The 16486-nt window shown below is 44.5% G+C and overlaps 2 pseudogenes; both read left to right on the top strand.

Annotated features, from left to right (window-relative positions):
- The window catches only part of LOC133886249 (DExH-box ATP-dependent RNA helicase DExH10-like), an 88930-nt pseudogene that overhangs the window by 17821 nt on the left and 54623 nt on the right, over positions 1 to 16486 (top strand).
- LOC133886685 (bZIP transcription factor 53-like) lies at positions 12992 to 13462 on the top strand (annotated as a pseudogene).

Here is a 16486-nt window from a genome sequence, read left to right as displayed (position 1 = left end):
AAAAAACATCGCTCCAGTGTTCTCACTTTGACGTGGTATGCCATCATTGTCGGATCAGAGCACTGAAATTCCTTTTGCACTTGGTTTACGACCAGTAGTGAGTCCCCTATCACTAACAAGCATTTTATCCCAAGCGCGGAAGCTGCTCGCATTCCGGACAACAGGCCCTCGTATTCCGCAATATTGTTAGTGGCTGGAAAACATAATTGAACTACGTACCTGAGGATGTCGCTAGTTGGTGAGGTCAGGACCACTCCAGCTCTCACTCCCTTCAGCGTGAATGATCCATCGAAGTGCATGGTCCAGTGCTCGCCCGCCTCTGGCCACTGTTCCTACTTGAGCTCAAAGGACGACCACTCGGCCACAAAATTGACCAGCGCTTGGGATTTGATAGCCGTTCGGGGGACGAACTGAATATCGAACTCTCCGAGCTCTATCGCCCACTTTGTCGTTCTTCCTGTCGCATCCCTGTTGTGGAGGATTTCCTTGATCGGGAGCGAGGAGATTACCTTGATTTTGTGGGCCTGGAAGTAGTGTCTGAGCTTACGAGACGCCATCAGCATGGCGTATAGCAGCTTCTGAGCCTGGGGATACTGAGCTTTGGCGTTGTGTAGGACCTCACTAACGTAGTATACTGGTTGTTGAAAACCTTCTCGCTCGATGACTACGACCGCGCTCATTACCTGTGGTGTAGCTGCAACATAGAGCAAGAGTTCCTCATCTGGTCGAGGCGCGGTCAGTATGGGAGGGGAGGAGAGGTATCTTTTGAGCTCTTGGAAGGCTACTTCTGCTTCTGGTGTCCACAGAAAGTGGTCTTTTTTCTTCAGGAGCTTGAAGAGCGGTAGTCCCTTCTCCCCCAGCCTCGAGATGAACCTGCTCAATGCAACAATATATCCTGTTAGCTTTTGGACTTCCTTTAACCTGGTCGGGGATCTCATCTGGTCGATGGCTCTGATCTTGTCAGGGTTCACCTCTATTCCTTGACTAGACATGAGAAACCCAAGCAACTTCCCTGATGGGACCCCAAACGTGAGCTTCTCCGGGTTTAGCTTCATGCGGTACTTCCGAAGGTTGTCGAACGTTTCCTAGAAATCCACGACTAGGTCATCTTTAGTTCTGCTCTTGAAGACCACATCATCCACATAAGCCTCAACGTTTCTACCGAGTTGTGGTTGGAGGATGAGCTGGATACATCGCTGGTAAGTGACTCTGACGCTTTTCAATCCAAACAGCATTTTTACATAGCAAAAGACCCCGAAGGGTGTTACAAAAGCCGTCTTCTCCTCATCTCCCCTATACATACTAATTTGATGGTATCCCGAACGAGCATCTAAGAAGCTTAGCAGATCGCTGCCGGCGGTTAAGTCAACAAGCTGGTCGATCCAGGGTAATGGGAAGAGATCTTTGGGGCACGCCTTGTTGAGGTCGGTGAAGTTAATGTACATCCTCCACTTACCATTAGGCTTTCTGACCATGACTGGATTGGCCATCCATTTTGGGTACTGTACCTCCCGGATGAAGCCTGCTTCCAGGAGCTTGTCGATCTTCTCACAAAGTGCTTCCTTCCAGTCGGCCCTCTGACTCCAAATTACACCGTGGAGGTCGCAGGTGCGGAGTGAGTCGCGCGGGTCGGTGGGTTGGTTGTCCCGACACGGTGGGGGTCCCCGAGCACTTTCTATTGCTGATGGGGCACGGGATCTTTCCTACCGTGGAGCCTACAGCGATTCTGGTCGATCGCAACCCTTGCGAGTCGTTGTGATGGACATGGTGTGTGTCGCCACGGTTTGTCGTCGGGCGGTCTCTACCAGGAGAGCGAGGTCGCACAACCATGGCGCTACCGACGAACTCTCCGGTACTTTCACCGGCGGGTGGCTGAGAAGCATTCGCATAGTCTGTAGATTCTGTGCGGGCGTCATGGCCTCATAGTTGAGCTGCTGGGCGTGGAGTGCCGACATATCGCGAGGGGGGAGCCCCCGGCGTTCGTGCGGCTTGACGGCCTAGGTGATGATGCCACCGTAGACTGCACCCTAGGTGGGATCTCCTCTGGGCGGCGCTGTAGTTGCTAGGGCTGTTTCTGAGCATTCGCCTATCCGGTGCTGGCCTGGTTTCCCTCTGGGTGAATCCCAGGGTTCACCACTGGTAATCGGGATGCGAGAGCCTCCGTTGCCGCCTGTTGCATGGTCTGCCATGCAAACTTCACATTGGGTCTCAGAGCCCTCGGACTCTGATTCAGTGTCCGACGCTTGGGTGGATATATAGAAAAGGAATCCAAATCTGCCGAATCGCTCATGTTAGGTACGCCGGGCTCATCTGAGTCGTACCCCATGACGAACACCTCGCGGCGACTGGGGTGCTCGAAACGGGACTCAGCGGTTGCTGTGGATCCGGCCATGGGTAGCCCAAACAAGTTATCAACACTTACCGAAACGCGAAAATGCACCCCTACCTGGCGCGCCAACTGTCGAGGGTTAATCTCAGACAATGATTCCAGGGTGTACCGAACAACGGGCGCGTGATCGACATATCAGATGGGTGTGTGTGTGTGTGTGTGTCGGAACTCAAGAACACAAGGGGTTATCCAGGTTCAGGCCTCCCTGAGGATGACAGCCCTACGTCCTGTGTATTTGGTATGATTCTGATGGAAGTGTTACAGCTTGAGTTTTCTAGACTCGTTGTCCTGTGTGTTTACAAACCGGGTCCCCCTCTCTTTATATACTAGAGAGATGGAGACCTTACAAGTGGACCCAGTTAAGTAGACCCATGCCTAGCTAGATATTCTTTTCTTAGATCATCATTACGGAATACTTATGCGCTCAACTTGCTCTGGGAGTTCTACAGGCCCGTCCCATCCGTGGAACGCCTCCACACATGCCTTCCCCCTACAGCCCGGCCTATCCCATCACCGTGCACCGCAAACTTGTCAGCCAAGTCATCTCGTCCCGGCGCCTCGCATGCTTGCGTGCGAAGCTATCCCATAGCATTAAATGCTACGGGATGGGTCTTTGCCCACTGCACCGGCCATAACTTCGCTCGTTGAAAGAGGATAACCTGGGGAAGGAAAAGCACTTGAGTAGATAGCAATAAATGCGATTAGACGGGTTAGGTAAGGACCAGCCCCGCTACGAGCCAAGGGCTGGTCGCGAGGTCGCACAATATCGCAAGGAGGCTAGTCGTGCAAGCCTCGCCCTGGTCGCGCGATGGGCCATGGTTCAGGAAAAATCCACTGCTAGCTGCCATATCCATCGTGGGGTCCGTTAGCCAAGGAACCCCTTACCCAATAGTCCGACAATAAACGAAAATTGTTTCATTTTTTTGCCTCTCTCCACCTCCTCTCCCCACCCAGCACCTGAGCCCGCATGTCGCTCCAATCTGAGAGGTGGTGCTAGGAACAGATCTCGTTCTCCTTCCTCCCCGGTGACCTCCTCCTAGGGCCGACCCTGGGCAAGGGCAGCAGGGGCGATGGCCTAGGGCCCCCGAAAGTTAGGGCCCCGACCCAGGTATGTATGTAGTACATAGCTCAATATATGTATAGTCCCAAAAATCCGAAAATTGCATCTATACCATCACTTTGCAAGCAATTTTCATCCATACCACCGCCCCGTGCCATTAACACATGGGCCCAGGCCCGTTTGTCATGGACACGGGTGATGGTATGGATGAAAATGGGCTCCAAAGTGATGGTATGGATGCAATTTGCCCCCCAAAAATAACTACGTAAAGAGAGATTATGGCCCAATTCAAGCCCCTAGCAAGAGTCATGCCCTTGCTTGTTCTCTTCGCTTGTCATGACATCATAACCAATGAACAAGACGACGGGTAGCCCGTGCGGACATGTCCCAATCCCATCTAAATTCCTCTTCTCTCTTCCCCAAAATTGAAAGGCACAACAATCGCCTCACATTCTACACCTTATGTCGCCGTAATTAATGGAGGAGAAGATTTCGATTTCATGGATTCCCAACCTACACGGGTTCAATTACTTCGATATGCAATGGCTCTACTCCATAATCCATCAATTGGCTACTGCATACAAGGTGCTACTTCTTGTATAAAACACCAGGAGTAAAAAAAGGTTACTTGATATGAATCCAAGGGCTTTTGTATATGCCATGTGCTTGCCATAGTCTTAATCTTAGTCTTTGTGATATGATTAAATATTGTAGTAAAGTTGTTTTATTTTTTAAAATTGGGCAATGAATACACACATTATTTTCAAGTTCTACAAAAAGATGGAAAGTTTTGCTTCATCATGTTCCAAATTTAACTGTGAAATCATTGCCATTATCACGACAGAACGTTGTCTTTGTGGTAAACTTCTAAATGTACCAGATATTTGATTTTTAATTGAAATATAAATATTATTTTCTTTATGGGGCCTCCAATCTTTGTTTCGTCCTAGGCCCACCGAGATGTCAGGGCCGCCGAGATGTCCCGGCCCTGCCTCCTCCCTTTCCGGTGACTTCCCTAGGCCCAGCCTCCTCCATCCCCCAGCGACCTCCTCCCTCCCCCGTTGTCTTCCACAACCGGCGACGTCCTCCCCCGCCCCAGTGACCAAATCCGCGACACCCACCCACACCCCCGCCACGGCGGCCCCCTAGGCGGCACGCGCCAACACCGTGACCCGCACTCTCACCTCCCACCCCTGCCCCATTGCACGGTTCTGCCTAGCCCGCACCTCCATCCGCTCGCGCATCCCCATCGTAGAGTCCTGGTTCCGCGACCTCACCACGGACAACCTCCACGCCCGTGAAGTCACCCTCGTCTGCCCGCCTGAGTGGTGCCACCGCATGCTCGCCGACCCGCTCCTCGCCTCCCCACCCTCTACGAGTGCCGCTTCTATCGAGGAGCTCACCGTGGACAACGCCCCACGCCTGGAGCGTCTGCTCGGCGACATGCATCTAGGAGCGTCAGTCACCATTGTGAGGCTGCATTTGAGGTTTCATTTTGAAGAAGATTAATATCCATGATGCCACTAGTAGATAATTTGTGTTATCTTCGGTTTATGTTTTGATCCTAGATAATGATTTAGGATTTTAGGTGAACATTATGGTTAAACCTCGAAGATTGCTACCCATGATGCCACTGGCAGGTATTTCATGCAATATCACTTGATCATCTGAAATCCTGAATCTAGACTACAATTATGATATCTGCTTTTGAGATATCTGAAGATTTTGTAGTAGTTCATTGTATGCTCCCCTTATCAGATTGTGTGATAGTGCGTGAGCTGCAAATCTGTAATACATGAGGCGTTATGATCTTTACTTGCTGAAAATTTGTTTAGAATGGCATTTCTTTTGGGGTTTAAGTCTTACCGGATTCCTAGATGATTCTGATCGTTTTATCTTGTTTGATCTTTTTGACCTCCATCATTTCTGTCACACAAGAGATGTAATTCTACAGCATACATACTTTTCTTGTAAGAAAGTGTTAATGTCAATTTGGACATCTGAGATGGTAGTCAGAGGATCCTCTTCCGAGATGGTAATGTGCATAAATTTCTACTGCACCATGTAAGCTCGCTAAAGGTTGAACACCGCAAGACGTGTAGTGAAATATGTTAGCCACTCAGCTATTTCAATCAAATCATGCAATTCCAGTTAAATCTGATTAATAACATGTAATTCGTGCTAAATCGGCTATTAAAAATGTTATTTACGCTTACAATAGCTCTTACACATGTCTTTTACACTTAAATCGGCGCAAACAATACTTAAACAAAATTTGCAGTGGACAAGGGCATTTCAGTCATTCACATCCCGCCATAGAGTTACCAACTGTCCAAAAACGCTCTTGCCATACAGCAAATCAGGACTCACCGGCTACCAGCTCTAGCTCCTTATCAGGACTCACCGGCTACCAGCTCTAGCTACTTATCAGGACTGGGTACACCGTGCTCTAGCTATGCGGGACTCGAGATGAACGATAAATAACTAGGAGTTCTAAAATTCGAGTGTTGCAGTCACGGCATGGTATCGGAGTAACGCCGTAGTCCCTCCGTGCCGGCTGCTAAATAGAGAAAATAGAACGATCAAAAAACTTTCCAGTACTGTATTTCTACTGAAATTTTTAAAATTCTATTTAAGCACTGTATTTCTGCTGGAAACATATTAAAATTTCTTGAAATTGAGAACCATCCCTATATTTGCAAATAGATCCCTATTTTTTTTTGCATATTAGATCTTATTCTTTCTAAAAATTGCGTGGAGTATATAATTTAGCAAATAAAAATCTGAAATTTTGTTGAGGAGCCCCTGAATTTTTGAAAATTATATAAAGGCAAACCCACAATCTATATTGTTTACATCCGGGTCCTTTCTTAATCTAAACAATACAAGGAGACCTTATATATTTTTTAATATATAGCCTTATATTTTCTGGAAATAGCATGGACAGTGTAATTTAACAAGCAAACACTTGGGAAAGTCAGAATTAGTGTCACAATTATATATCCTTGGTATATTTGTAATTTAAACCTCGTATTAGCCCATTATTATAAATTCAAGACAAGCTTCGTCACTAGAATTTTGGCACCGTTTAGGGTTTAGCAGGAAAATAAGCTTCTTCAATCTGCACTAGACCCCAAGTTTCTTCCATAGATGTGTCCAATACCAGTGTTGCTCAGTTCCAAATACGATCAATAGACTTCTGTGTAGCACTACCTGTGAAACAATCTACGAAACAAAGCAGCTTACTGTTGCCTACAATCTACTTTCATATCAGAAGGTGGTACCGAAGAATTGCTAAAATATCCAATATATTTCAAAACAGGAAAAAAAAACCCTATTTCGCTCGCACTCCAAGTTCAGACAAACAGATGTATCAATTTGATAATGAACGTGATGGATATTCAAGCGATACAAACTGCTTTATGTATCTTATATCCCAGTTACTATTTATATACTATACAAATCAAATGATTTCCCTGTACCATCAGAACAAACTGGTATAACCATGGGGCAAAAAAAAAAAAAGAACCACGGCAATGTCGCGTGTTGTTTCTAGTTTACTTAAAGTGCTCTTTTGGTTCTTCGGTTTTCTCCCTTCTTTTCAGCATTCCAGAGGAAGGTGTAGCACTTGGACTTCGTTTGAATCATTATGATGAACATAGAACGCTGGAATAAGTGCCAAATTATTATTTTTTTGAAAAGGAAACTGGCAGGTGATCTACCAATTTTATATTGATAGAGCAGGAGAAAATACAAAGTCTTTAGGAGACAAAAACAAGAAAAAGAACCCAAACTAGGGCTGCGGAAGAAAAGACGCTAGACTCTTTGCTCCTGCAATACACCATACCCTAGCCTCCTCCTTGATTTTCACCACCAGGGCGAACATCGTATTCTCACGGTGTTGGAAAATTCTCCCATTCCTTTCCTTCCATAGCTCCCATACTATAAGGATGATGAGGGATCTAGCCCTAGGCGACACTCCTTGCATGGAACTGATAGCAGCCCACCATTTCTTGACTGTGTCAAAGGCATCCCATGCTGTTGTGCAGGTTGTTCTCCCGGTACACCAAGTGTAGATGGTCTCCCATACACGCTTAGAGAATCTGCAGTGTGCAAAAATATGGATCGCCGACTCATCTATGGTTCTACATAGTGGACAAGTCTTCTGGTTCGGTCACCCCCTCTTTATGAGTTTGTCCACAGTCCAAATTTGATTCTGGAACGCAAGTCACGAGAAGAACTTGCACTTCTGTGGCACCCATACTTTCCAGATTAGTCACTCCATATACGAGGATGTCAATCCTAGGAACTATGCTTGGTAGGCTGAGGCTGCTGTATACTCTCCATGGGAGGTGAGGTTCCAGGTGATAGCATCAGGGAAATTTTCATTTAACTGGACATGCTGAAGGCGTGTCCATAGGAGGACAAGTTCTACTAATGGCATGGCGGATGAAATGGCATTAAAATTGATTTGTCGCATCCAATTGTTGTTGTGCATAGCCTCCCTCACCTTCCGTTTTGTCCTTTTGGAAATCGTGAAGATGTTCAGCGCTATCATCTTCGGTGATTCCCCTTGGAGCCATGCCGAGTGCCAGAAACTTGCCTTTTCCCCATTTTCGATGAAGATCGTGGTAGCCGCCGCAAAGAGTGACTGGTCCATGTTAGTGCAAGGTGTAGGCATCCCAACCCATGGTTTATTGTCCGCTGTCCATTCATACCACAGCCAACGAAGTCGGAGAGCTCTTGCGAATTTTCTCAGGTTCAGGATGCCGAGTCCCCCCAGTTTTGCAGTTTCCCTCCACAACCGTATATGTGCCTGACCACAGGAAAGTGCATCTCTCAGTCTATTTCCTCAAGGATGCTTGTCGGGACCTTCAACATAGTCAAGAAGTAAATTGGTTGTGAGGTGAGCACCGATTTGACTAAGGCCTTGCGCCCTGCTGGGTTTAGATGCCGTCCTTGCCAATTTGCTAGTCGGCCACTCGCTTTATCAATGGTTGGCTAAAAGTCCACTTTCCTGATGCGCATTAAGGTGATTGGTAAGCCCAAGTATTTAATCGGGAAAAAAGTGCGAATTGCCGGAAGATTCCCCAAGATGGAGTCAAGATCGATGTCTCGGCATCTGATGGGAGCCACCATGCTCTTATGTAGATTGGTGTTTAATACTATTACTCTACCAAAACGGTTCAGGAGTTCGGCGATTGCATTAATGTCCCGAGCCGTGGGTGCTAGAAAGATGACAGCATCATTAGCATACAGAGATAGACACAAACTGGTATGGTTGCACTTCAACTTCGTTAGAATCCCACCATCAGTTGCTTGGTCGAGTAGTCGTTTTAGAGGGTCGATGGCCAGGACAAAGAGGAGTGGGGAGAGTGGGTCGCCTTAGCGTAAACCTCTCCCGTGTTGAATTCTAGTGCTTGGCGCTCCATTTAGCAAAACTTTCGAGGAGGAGGTTGTGAAAAGTGCGGTCAGCCAATTTCTCCATCTTTGTGGAAAACCTCTCTGTTGGAGGAGATCTAGCAAGTAGTCTCATCGTATAGAATCGAAAGCCTTTACAATGTCAAGCTTGAGGAGTAGTGCTAGGGTCCGAGATTTATAGAACCGGCGTGCCAAATTCCGGACGTACATGTAGTTATCGTGGACGGCTCTCTTTTTGATGAAAGCACTTTGGTTGTTGGAAACTAGGGAGTTCATGAGAGGTTGCAGCCGTAGTGCAAGGATTTTGGTGATGAGCTTCGCCACTCCATGGATGAGACTAATGGGCTTGTAGTCAGAAAAACTCTGTCGGCTCCTTCTTTCTTGGGACAAGGACGATATTTGCATAATTGAGCATGTTGAGATTATTGTTGTGTTGGTTGTGGAAAGCATGAATCACTGCCATTAAATCTTGCTTGATAATGTCCTAGCACAATATGAAATCAGTGTCAAATGATGAAATCACAAACAAGCATGTCTTGCAATTTCATCATATAAAACATCTCAGGTACTTGCTTAAAATTCTGATGACTGCACTGCACCTATTGTAACTAAGATTTGTGCCCATATATTTGTTTCTTCCATTCACTCATGATAATTCCTCTGTCAACTCTATATTTCAAATGCACATGGCGAATCCTAAATTGCCTAGAAACCCTATTGACTTTATTCCATGATGAAATGCATAAATTATTATTGTGAGATGCCATTGATTTTTTTTATTTGATGAGAGATGTCATTGATTGATGCCAAAGGTTTTGGCTCTGGCCATAAGGTTTTGTTATTGAACCCTGATCGACATACATATTTATTGATATTTACAAACTGTTCTCATCGTATTTCAAATAGATTTAATTTTATAACTTCAATTAATTTCTTTTCAGAGGACATTGTACATTTCTTTTCTAAGTTGTTGCTTGAAAAAGACCATGAAGGAGATGACAAGGGCAAGAACATATGTACATCAATGTATTAACATCAACATCTTCATACCTTTTAGTTTGTAGTTTGTATACGATGAAAGTCGTTTGCTTTATTGCCTGAATACTAACAGTTTGTTTGCTTTATTGCCTGAATTCTAACAAAATTCTGTCAAAAGATATTTTGCTGAAAGAGTGGTTGATTTGTGTAAGCGAATCATTCTTATGTGTAAGGTACATTAGTCATTAATTTATTTTGTAAGGATTATTCAGAGTAACGGCAAAACAATTGTGTCCATACCTTACTTTCCTTTATCAAATTTGTTTGATCATTTGTATTCGCTTCATGATAGTTGAGCAACCATCAATTTTGCTTTGTTCAGATGACATGTCAAGAAATCTGAAACAAATGATTTAATTTTCTTATTACTCAGCTTTATCAGTTTCATGTAGACATAAGATTATTCAATTTCGGTTGAACTCAAATTCCGAGCACTATTAATCTTTCAGGTAAATGTAGAATTTCTTTTTAGTAGGCCGAAATAAATTTGCCCTTTAGAATTTTATGATATTTAGCAAGAATCTATAGGCACCATGATCTGCTTTATCCTTGATACCTGTATAATAGTGGTTTTACTAGAGATAGTCAAGGGAATATTAGATTGCCTTCAACGATGGCAGCCAAAGTTTGTTAAAGGATTGAGAAAACACTGAAGCAATCCCGCTTTTGAGCAAGGCAAAAATATTTGCTGCATTGATTGACGTAGAAGCCCCAGGTCACATGTCTGAACTTATGAACCAAAAAGTTTTGTATCAATAGTATTGATATGAGATGTACAAATGCTGTTATATATGTCCAAATAAATTGTTATGCTACTACGTCATTTTCTTTTTTAATTAGTTTTATTTAGTGATTTATGTATACTTGTTATATATCTGAGAGATATAAAAAAATATCCTTTTTAACTGTTTCTTATCATGTGGGTTCCATGTGCATGCTTACTATTTGGGAAATTGTGATGTTTGCTTTGAAGGCATATATATTCTGAACCTTTGTCCCGAATGAATCAAGGAACACATAAATTTCTTACAAATGTTAGTATTATTAAATCGATAGGATGCCATATGGGTATTTGCACTACTATAAAAATAGGCTTATATACCGGCCTATCACTGTCGGCTTCTTACCAGACGGCAGTGATGAATTATCATTGCCGGTTCATAAAAAAAAACTGTCACTAAAAATCCATTCGAAAAAAATCGGCAGTGAAACTTGACTATCACTGCCGGCTCTAGCAACGAACCGACAGTGATACTATCACTGTCGATTCATATTACGAGCCAGCAGTGAAACCTTGATTATCACTGCCGGCTCTAACCACGAACCGGCAGTGATAGTTTGTCAAGTATTACTGTCGGCTCATGTTATGAACCAGCAGTGATAATGGGTATCACTGCCAGCTTATAACACGAGCCGACAGTGATAACGGGTGACAGTTTATATTAAAAAATTCATAATTTTTTTATATGAAGTCGGATGAGGACAAACTTTATATGAAAATTATAACCCTCGACGAAATCTATAATTTTGTAGTTAAAAACTTTTTAATTTTAGGTCATTAAATACCCAAATAATCATAACAAAGTTTTAGCCGACCACCATGGTCGATGATAGCTTATCTTAAAAAAATCATAACTTTTTCATACGAAGTCTGATGGGAAAAAACTTTATATAAAAATTATAGCCCTTGACAAGATCTACAACTTTACAGTTAAATTATTTTTAATTTGTGATCATTTAAAAACTCAAATAATTATAATAAAGTTTCAGCCGACCAGCATGGTCGATGATAGGTTATCTTAAAAAATTCATAATGTTTTTATATGAACTCGGATGGGGTCAATCTTTACATGAAAATTATAGCCCTTGACAAGATCTGCAACTTTGTAGTTGATCACTTTTTTATTTGAAACCATATAGATACACAAATAAATATCTAAAATTTGTAGAAGGAAACCACACACTTGATCACAAACTATTTGCTGGATATAGTGTAAAGCACTCGTAGGAATCACTGAGAAAGCCGCACACAGGGTCACCAAGTTGAAAACTACAAATTCAAAGATTTTTATCGTGAGTTTGGTCAATCGAATTGATAAAACATCTACACAGCACTACCTTTCAGATGTAGCGCTATGTCTCAAAAAATTTCAGGCAAATCAGAGAAGGTTAATTTTTGACAAAAACTCCAGAGGTCCTGTCAATGGTCTTCTGAGCCTTTTTTGTCCAAGAAAGGTACAGGTCAAGACCTTACTTTTTTTAAGATATGCCTCGTTATTAGCTTCGAAAGTAGAGGTTGAACGTCGAAATCAAACTCCGTATATAAAAGTTATAGCTATTTTACTGAACACTGCACGGATTAAACATAAACTCTTTCGTACGGAGTCGGATGGAGACAAAATTTATAGGGATTTTTTGTCTCTGAGACACAAAATAAGCTTTGTTTGATCCACGCCACACCGCACTCGTCATTTTTATCCCAGTTGCACAGTGAAAATGTGGTTTGATCTACAACACACCGCATATATTAAAATAATGTTTTCTAGCCTGAGAGGAGAGAGATGGGTGGTGAAATGACTTTGCTGCCCTTGTCTTTCTTCTCCTTGTTTCATTACCCAAGCGGGTCCCACATGTCAGCCTCTTCCCTAGTCTCCCTTTCATCCACCTCCGTCCTGTCTTTCTTCAACGAGACCAAGTGCGCCGGCGGCGGCGCTCTGGGCAGAGGAGGAGAAAGGGGAGCTCAGCGCTGGGAGAATGGAGGGGAGATTGGGGGAGGGAGAGGGAGCAGAGGGGAGGGGAGAGGATAGGGAGCTCAGTTTTCCTCTCTCCCACGTGGGCATGACGGTGAGGGACGGAGAGGGTCACCGGACTCGGGGAAGAAGACGGCGGCGCACGAGATTCAGCGTAGTATTTGGCGCTCGACGGCCACAGGGCATCGATGGACACTTGGGTGGTGGCCAGCAGCACGCCGGTCCGTTCCTGCTCCTCCTCCATGGGCGTCCTCGATCGGTCTCCCTCGACAATGACGGCGAGGAGGCTTCAATCGGCGGTGGTGGCGAGATCCCAATGGAGCAAGCATCGGCATGTCCCCCCCCCCCCCTCCTTCTCTTCTCCTCCGCCCCCATCTGTGCACGCCAGCCTCCTCAATCAACAGCGACAGTAGTCCTTGGCGCGATGAGTTCACCGTCGACGAGCGCAAGTGTAAGAGGATGCTGTCGAACAGGGAGTCCGCGTGTTAGTCCCGTGCGCGAAAGCAGCAGCGGCTGGAGGAGCTAGTTGTCGAGGTGACCCGCCTCCAGGTCGAGAACGCGCATGTGCAGTCCCGGATCACTGCCTTCAACCATGAGCTGAGCAAGGTGGACAGCAAGAACGCCGTGCTGCGCGCCCGCCACGGCGAGCTGGCGGGGTGGCTAGAGGTGCTGGGCAGCGTACTGGAGGTGCTCAAGATGGTCGGCACCCTCGTGGACATCTCGAAGATCCCTAACCCACTGCTCCGCCCATGGCAGCCGCCGTTCCCGCTGCAGCCCGTCGCCACCGACGCTTTCCAGTTCTGAGCCGGGTTCAACCATTTCGGCACAAGGGTAGCAAAGTCATTTCACCACCCCTCTCTCTCCTCTCCGGATAAAAAACATTATTTTAATACAAGCGGTGTGCTGTAGACCAAGCCATATTTTCACGGTGCGACTGGGACAAAAACGACGAGTGCGGTGTGATGTGGACCAAACCAAGCTTTTTCTGTGTCCCAGAGATAAAAATCCCAACTTTATATGAACATTGTAGAACTCGACGAAATGTACAACTTTGTAGTTGATAATTTTTTCATTTAAAATCATTTAGATGTCTAAATAGTCGTTCAAATATTCGATGAGAAGATGTCAAAAGGATTGATTTTGCTGTTATACTTATGAACGAACGAGAGCTGAGATAGTTAGAGGGGCCACGCGCGGAGCTTCTGACTCGAGATTGTGAGTTCAAGTCCTGAAACTCGCAAGAATAAAATAGCGATTGAGCAGTGACTGGTAGTCGAGCTTCTGGTCGAGGGCGGGTGAGCAGTGGCTGGTCGATCACGAAAAAAATTATTTTTTGCTTTTTTCGACCTCAAAAACTTGAATCGGGGACCGACCTATCACTGCCGGCTGATACCTTCAGCCGGCAGGATAACCAACTATCACTGCCGGCTGAAGCCTTCAGCCGACAGTGATAACCCCTTCACTGCTGGTCCTAGAGGCGACAGTGATAGTCGAGGACTATCACCGCCCGTAACCTACTCCGGCTCCAAAACTGGCAGTGAATGGGGTTTTAGAGCCAGCAGTGATAGGGTATTCTGTAGTAGTGTTGGAATGTATCACTGTCAAGATCTACTTTTACCAACACAATTTTATACAATTCTGTTCACCTAATAAACTATTTTATCTTGTGAAAATTTTTCGCTCAAGTCACAACATTACCGATTAATATTGATTTATAATGGGTTAAATAAATGTCAAATTGGAGTTGATGTTGCTATCTGGGAAATGTGATGAGCTTTTTGACTATCTTATATTCACTAAGTTGTGCGACCAAGGACATTGCGACTGTATGGGCGGCAGTCGAGCGTGGCGAGCAAGATCCGCAATAAGAAGCGGGGGAAGGGAGGAAAGAAAGTGGTGAAGACAAAGTCAAGCCTAGTGATGACAATGGGAAGACAAAGAAAGAAGTCAAGTCATATGGTGAGCAGGACCAGACATGCTATAAGTGCGGTGTTTGGGGCCATTGGTCCCGAATCTGCAAAGCACCTAAGCATGTGGTGGAAGCATACTGGAAGAAGAAGAAGGAGCAGCCAGAAACACACCTCACCATAGCAGTGGGGATGGAAGTGGATGAAGCACCAGTCACTGAAGAGGATGCATCTCTCATGGAAGTTGATGCTTCAGCACTGGCAGTGAAAGACCTCTTAAAGGATGATGCAGAGGCCTCCACTTTACCCTCTTCCACTGCTATAGTAGATGCCGAAATGGATGAAGCGAAAAACAAAGCCATTGAAGATGAAGTGACTAGATATTTCACAGACTCTATCTAGATTTATAATAGTTAGCCATTTATTTAGTTAGTTGCTAAATTTAGGAGGATTGAATAAATGTAAGCTCTAGAAGAGCGGATCTTAACTGCAAATAATTTTTTGATAGTATATAAAGTATTTAGTCTTTGTGCTACTTTCTTGCATGTGAATGATTGAATGCTTTATTTATAGAATATATGTGGCGCCCACATGGAGGAAGTGTGTATTGTGGATAGTGGAACCACAAATATAATCTTAAGAGAAAAGGAGTATTTCCAGTCTATCAGAAATAGCTCTGAAAAAGTGATGACTGTCATTGGTAGTGATAAATGTATAGTTGGTTCTGAAAGAGCCACAGTCACACTACCTGTGGGAACTACTTTGCACATTGAAGAAATATTTTTGTACCCTGAATCTACAAGGAATATCTTAAGTTTTAAAGACATTCACGCTAACGGTTTCCATGTAGAAACTGGTGAAGAAGATGGTAGGGAGTACCTATACATCACTAAGCGTGATAGTGAAGAAAGAATATTAGAAAAACTTTCCTCCATGTGCAGTGGCTTGTACTACACTCGCATTAGGGCACCTAAAGTGTTCACTACCTTAAAGACTGTATTTCGTAGTGCAGAATTATTCTCTCTATGGCATGATAGATTAGGTCACCCTAGTCTTAGAATGATGAGGAACATAATTACTAACTCACAAGGTCATGGCATAAGTGTGAAGAACTTCCCGAATCCTGAAGATTTTGTATGCTTTGCATGTGCTACCAGGAAATTAATAGTGAGACCATCTACCTTGAAGGTACAGGATGAAATCCCTGCAATCCTGGACAGAATCCAGAGGGATATCTGTGGTCCTATTCAGCCGCTTTCTGGCTCATTTTGGTACTTTATGGTGTTAATAGACGCGTCCTCGAAGTGGTCGCATGTATGTCTATTATCTACACGTAACCACGCCTTTGCAAAGTTGATCTCGCAGATCATACAAATCAGGAATAACTTTCCGGATCATCGATGATTATTGCACTGGCATGGGGATTAAAGTTGATCATTTTGTACCGCATGTCCACACTCAGAATGGACTAGCCGAAGCACTGATCAAGAGAATAAAGTTCATTGCTAGAGCTTTGTTGCAACACTGTAATTTTCCTGCTACATGTTGGGGACACGCAGTCTTACAAGCAACAACACTCATTAATTACAGGCCCTCCTCCTACAACATCCATTCACCTATGCAACTAGTGCAAGGGGTGATCCCGAAGATTTCCCATTTATGCAAATTTGGATGTATGGTTTATGTACCGATACTGCCGCCACAGCGGACCGCTATAGGACCTTTGCGGAAAGTTGGAATATATGTCGGTTATAAGACTGCATCCAAAATCCGATATTTAGAACCAACAACTGGAAATCTGCATACGGCCCGCTTCGCTGACTGCATTTTTGATGAAAATAATTTTCCATCATTAGGGGGAGGAAATAAACCCTTGGATGAGAAATGCCAGGAAATTATATGGCAGGCTAAAGGAATTGCG

Source organism: Phragmites australis, chromosome 12, assembly GCF_958298935.1.
Source record: "Phragmites australis chromosome 12, lpPhrAust1.1, whole genome shotgun sequence".
In the NCBI taxonomy this organism is placed as follows: Eukaryota; Viridiplantae; Streptophyta; class Magnoliopsida; order Poales; family Poaceae; genus Phragmites; species Phragmites australis.
The sequence above is the reverse complement of the archived record's forward strand: the minus strand, read 5'-3'. Positions and strand labels throughout refer to the sequence as shown.